Source organism: Arachis ipaensis, chromosome B6 (assembly GCF_059453495.1).
Source record: "Arachis ipaensis isolate K30076 ecotype BB chromosome B6, ASM5945349v1, whole genome shotgun sequence".
Taxonomy (NCBI): domain Eukaryota; kingdom Viridiplantae; phylum Streptophyta; class Magnoliopsida; order Fabales; family Fabaceae; genus Arachis; species Arachis ipaensis.
The window spans coordinates 93129986-93135728 of record NC_142441.1 but is presented as its reverse complement, the minus strand read 5'-3'; the positions used below and the strand labels follow the sequence as shown (position 1 = coordinate 93135728).

Sequence of the window (5743 nt, the reverse complement as noted above, 5' to 3'; positions counted from 1 at the left end):
CTCCTTTTTCATTATTCTTTCAAGAGCCAACATATTTAACATTCATAAACAACAATTTCAAAAGACATATGCACTGTTCAAGCATTCATTCAGAAAATAAAAAGTATTGTCACCATATCAAAATAATTAAACTAGTTTCAAGGATGAATTCGAAACCCTGTACTTCTTGTTCTTTTGTAATTAAAACAGTTTTCATTTAAGAGAGGTGATGGATTGGACATTCATAACTTTAAGGCATAGACACTTAAATACTAATGATCATGTAATAAGACACAAACATAAACATAAAGCATAGTAAACGAAAAACAGGAAAATAAGAACAAGGAGATTAAGGAACGGGTCCACCTTAGTGACGGTGGCGTCTTCCTCTTCTTGAAGAACTAATGGTGCTTTTGAGCTCCTCTATGTCTCTTCCTTGCCTTTGTTGCTCCTCCCTCATAGCTCTTTGATCTTCTCTAATCTCATGAAGGATGATGGAGTGCTCTTGGTGTTCCACCCTTAGTTGTCCCATGTTGGAACTTAATTCTCCTAGGGAGGTGTTGATTTGCTCCCAATAGTTTTGTGGAGGAAAGTGCATCCCTTGAGGCATCTCAGGGATTTCATGGTGGGAAATTTCCTCATGCTCTTGTTGAGGTCCATGATCTCTTATTTGCTCCATCCTTTTCTTAGTGATGGGCTTATCCTCTTCAATGAGGATGTCTCCCTCTATGTCAATTCCAGCCGAATTGCAGAGGTGGCATATGAGGTGAGGAAATGCTAACCTTGCCCAAGTGGAGGACTTGTCAGCCACCTTGTAAAGTTCTTGAGGTATAATCTCATGAACATCCACCTCCTCTCCAATCATGATACTATGGATCATGATGGCCCGGTCTATAGTAACTTCAGACCAGTTACTGGTAGGAATGATTGAGCATTGAATGAACTCTAGCCACCCCTAGCCACTGGTTTGAGGTCATGCCTTCTTAATTGAACCGGCTTGCCTCTTGAGTCAATTTTCCATTGAGCTCCTTCCTCACATATGTCTATGAGGACTTGGTCCAACCTTTGATCAAAGTTGACCCTTCTTGTGTAGGGGCATGCGTTCTCTTCCATCATTGGCAAGTTGAACGCTAGCCTTACATTTTCCGGACTGAAGTCTAAGTATTTCCCCCGAACCATGGTGAGCCAATGCTTTGGATTCGGGTTCACACTTTGATCATGGTTCCTAGTGATCCATGCGTTTGCATAGAACTCTTGAACCATTAAGATCCCGACTTGTTGAATGGGGTTGGTGAGAACTTCCCAACCTCTTCTTCAGATTTCATCTCGGATATTCGGATACTCATTCTTTTTGAGCTTGAAAGGAACCTCAGGGATCACTTTCTTCTTGGCCACAACTTCATAGAAGTGGTCTTGATGGACCTTTGAGATGAATCTCTCCATCTTCCATGACTCAGAGGTGGAAGCAATTGCCTTCCCTTTCCTCTTTCTAGAGGTTTCTCTGGCCTTAGGTGCCATAAATGGTTTTGGAAAAACAAAAAGCTATGCTTTTACCACACCAAACTTAAAATATTTGCTCGTCCTCGAGCAAAAGAAGAAAGAAAGAAGGAGAAGAAGAAAAAGAATGGATGAGAGGGGGAGAGGTGTGTATTCGGCCAAGGGAAGAAGAAAGGGTTGAGTTGTGTGAAAATGAAGAAGGAATGAGGGGTTTATATAGGGGTGGGATGGGATTTAGGGTTCGGCCATTAGGATTGGATTTGGGACGGAAAATAGTTTGAATTTGGAAGGTAGGTAGGGTTTATGGGGAAGAGAGGATGGATGTGAGTGGTGAAGAGGTGATGGGAAAGAGTAATTGAGGTGATTGGTGAAGGGTATTTGGGGAAGAGAGTTATGAAAAGGTATGAAGAGGAGAGAAGAAGATGTGGGGATCTTGTGGGGTTCACAGATCCTGAGGGGATCCTGTGGGTCCACAGATCTTGAGGAGATCCTGTGGGGTCCACAGATCAAGTGGGGTCAAGGACTTAACATCCCTGCTCCAATTAGGCGTGTAAAACACCCATGCTGTGCAATCCTAGCGTTTAACGCTAGATTGCTGCTTGTTGCTGGCATTAAACACCCAAATGTAGCCTGTTTCTGGCGTTTAACGCCAGGCAGATGCTTGTTTCTGGCGTTAAACGCCAGACAGATGCTTGTTTCTGGCGTTTAAACGCCAGACTGCTCTCCTCCAGGGTGTGCTGTTTTTAACGCTATTTTTCATTGTTTTTGATTTTTCAGTAGTTTTTGTGACTCCACATGATCATCAACCTAATAAAAAAGAAAATAAAACAGATATGATTAAATAACATTGGGTTGCCTCTCCACAAGCGCTTCTTTAATGTCAATAGCTTGACAGTGAGCTCTCATGGAGCCTCACAGATGTTCAGAGCATTGTTGGAACCTCCCAACACCAAACTTAGAGTTTGGTTGTGGCCTCCCAACACCAAACTTAAATTTTGACTGTGGGGGCTTTGGTTGACTCTACAGTGAGAGAAGCTTTTCATGCTTCCTCTCCATGGCTACAGAAGGAGATCCTTGAGTTTTAAACCCAAGGTTGTCCTCATTCAGTTGAAGGATCAATTCTCCTCTGTCCACATCAATCACAGCTCTTGCTATGGCTAGGAAGGGTCTTCCAAGGATGATGGATTCATCCTCATCCTTCCCAGTGTCTAGGATTATGAAATCAGCAGGGATGTAAAGGCCTTCAACCGTTACTAACACGTCCTCTACTTGTCCATAAGCCTATTTTCTTGAGTTGTCTGCCATCTCTAAAGAGATTCTGGCAACTTGCACCTCAAAGATCCCAAGTTTCTCCATTACAGAGAGTGGCATTAAGTTTATTCCTGACCCTAGGTCACACAGAGCCTTCTCAAAGGTCATGGTGCCTATGTTACAGGGAATTAGGAATTTACCAGGATCCTGTTTCTTTTGAGGTAATTTCTGTCTATCCAATGCATTTAGTTCATTGGTGAGCAAGGGAGGTTCATCTTCCCAAGTCTCATTACCAAATAATTTAGCATTCAGCTTCATGATTGCACCAAGGTACTTAGCAACTTGCTCTTCAGTAATGTCTTCATCCTCTTCAGAGGATGAATACTCATCAGAGCTCATGAAGGGGAGAAGGAGGTTCAATGGAATCTCTATGGTCTCTAGATGAGCCTCAGATTCCTTTGGTTCCTCGGAGGGAAACTCCTTATTGGTCACTGAGCGTCCCAGGAGGTCTTCCTCACTAGGATTCACGTCCTCTTCCTCCTCTTTGGGTTTGGCCACACCATGTAAGGCTATGGCCTTGCACTCTCTTTTTGGATTTTCTTCTGTATTGCTTGGGAGAGTACTAGGAGGGGTTTCAGTGACCCTTTTACTCAACTGGCCCACTTGTGCCTCCGAATTTCTAATGGAGGACCTTGTTTCATTCATGAAACTTAAAGTGGCCTTAGATAGATCAGAGACTATATTTGGTAAGCTAGATAGATTCTGCTAAGAATTCTTTGTCTGTTGCTGAGTGGATGATGAAAAAGGCTTGCTATTGCTAAACCTGTTTCTTCCACCATTATTAAAGCCTTGTTGAGGCTTTTGTTGATCCTTCCATGAGAAATTTGGATGATTACTCCATGAGGGATTATAGGTGTTTCCATAGGGTTCACCCATGTAATTCACCTCTGCTATTGCAGGGTTCTCAGGATCATAAGCTTCTTCTTCAGAAGATGCCTCTATAGTACTGTTGGATGATTCCTTCAATCCATTCAGACTCTGAGAGATCATATTGACTTGCTGAGTCAATATTTTGTTCTGAGCCAATATGGCATTTAGAGTATCAATTTCAAGAACTCCCTTCCTCATAGGCGTCCTATTACTCACAGGATTCCTTTCAGAAGTGTACATGAACTGGTTATTTGCAACCATGTTAATGAGTTCTTGAGCTTCTGCAAGTGTTTTCTTTAGGTGAATGGATCCACATGCAGAATGGTCCAATGATATTTTAGATAATTCAGATAGACCATCATAGAATATATCCAGGATGGTCCATTCTGAAAGCATGTCAGAAGGACACCTTTTGGTCAGTTCTTTGTATCTCTCCCAAGCTTCATAGAGGGATTCACCTTCTTTCTGTCTAAAGGTTTGAACATCCAATCTAAGCTTACTAAGCTTTTGAGGAGGAAAGAACTTGGCTAAGAAAGCCGTGACCAGCTTATCCCAAGAGTTCAGGCTGTCTTTAGGTTGAGAGTCCAACCATATTCTAGCTCTGTCTCTTACAGCAAACGGGAAAAGCATAAGCTTATAGACCTCGGGATCAACCCCATTGGTCTTAAAAGTATCACAGATTTGCAAGAATTCTGTTAAGAACTGAAAAGGATCTTCTAATGGAAGTCCATAAAACTTGCAGTTCTGTTGCATCAGAGAAACTAATTGAGGTTTCAGCTCAAAATTGTTTGCTCCAATGGCAGGGATTGAGATGCTTCTTCCATGTAAATTAGAATTTGGTGCAGTAAAGTCACCAAGCATCTTCCTTGCATTGTTGTTGGGTTCGGCCATGTCTTCTTCTTTTTCGAAAATTTATGTCAGATTTTCTCTAGAGAGTTGTGCTTTGGCTTCCCTTAGCTTCCTCTTCAGAGTCCTTTCAGGTTCAGGATCAGCTTCAACAAGAATGTTCTTATCCTTATTCCTGCTCATATGAAAAAGAAGAAAACAGAAAAGAAGAGGAATCCTCTATGTCACATTATAGAGATTCCTTTATGTGAGTAGAAGAAGAAAAGAAATTCGAACACAGAAAGAGGGAGAGGGTTCAAATTTTTAAGAAGAAGAGAAGTATTAGTAGATAAATAAATAATTAGAAGGAGATGAGAGAATGAATTTCAAAAATAAAAATAAAAATAAAAAATATTTTTGTTTTTAATTTAAAATTAATGTTAAAATTCAAAAATTAGAAAGAAAAATGAAACTAATTTAAATTGAAATTTAAAACAATTAGTTAATTAAAATTGAATTTTGAAAAAGAGGAAAGGGATTTTCGAAAATTAGAAAGAGAGAGTTAGTTAGGTAGTTTTGAAAAAGATAAGAATCAATCAAAAATTTAAGTGGTTAATTGAAAAAGATTTGAAAATCAAATTTTGAAAAGATAAGTAGTTAGAAAAGATTTTGAAATTAATTTTGAAAAAGATGTGATTGAAACTTATTTTGAAAAAGATTTGAAAAAGAAATTTAAAAAGATTTGATTTTTGAAATCAAAGTTGATTACTTGACTAACAAGAAACTAAAAAGATATGATTCTAGAGTTTAAAGATTGGACCTTTCTTACTAGGCAAGTAACAAACTTAAAATTTTTTGAATCAATCACATTAATGGTTAGCATTAATTTCAAAAATATGAAATAGAAGTAAGAAAAAGATTTTGAAAATAAATTTTGAAAATTTTGAAATTATGAAAGAAAAATTGAAAAAGATTTGATTTTTGAAAAAGATTTGAAAAAGATAGAATTTTTAAATTGAAAATTTGATTTGACTCATAAGAAACAATTAAATTTAAAAACTTTTTGACTAAATCAAACCAAAATTTCGAAATTTATGAGAAGAAAAAGGGAAAGATATTTTTTTTATTTTTAAATTTTTAATGATGAAAGAGAAAAACACAAAATTGACACAAAACATAGAAATTATGAATCAAAACAACTAATGCATGCAAGAACACTTTGAATGTCAAGATGAACACCAAGAACACTTTGAAGATCAAG

General features: G+C 38.4%; 1 non-coding gene across 1 annotated transcript; it reads left to right on the top strand.

Annotated features, from left to right (window-relative positions):
* The first annotated feature begins 4047 nt into the window (after positions 1 to 4047).
* LOC148561799 (small nucleolar RNA R71) lies at positions 4048 to 4155 on the top strand. Its single transcript, XR_015886771.1, has one exon. It is a non-coding gene; the product is annotated as a small nucleolar RNA R71 (small nucleolar RNA).
* Positions 4156 to 5743: the final 1588 nt, after the last annotated feature.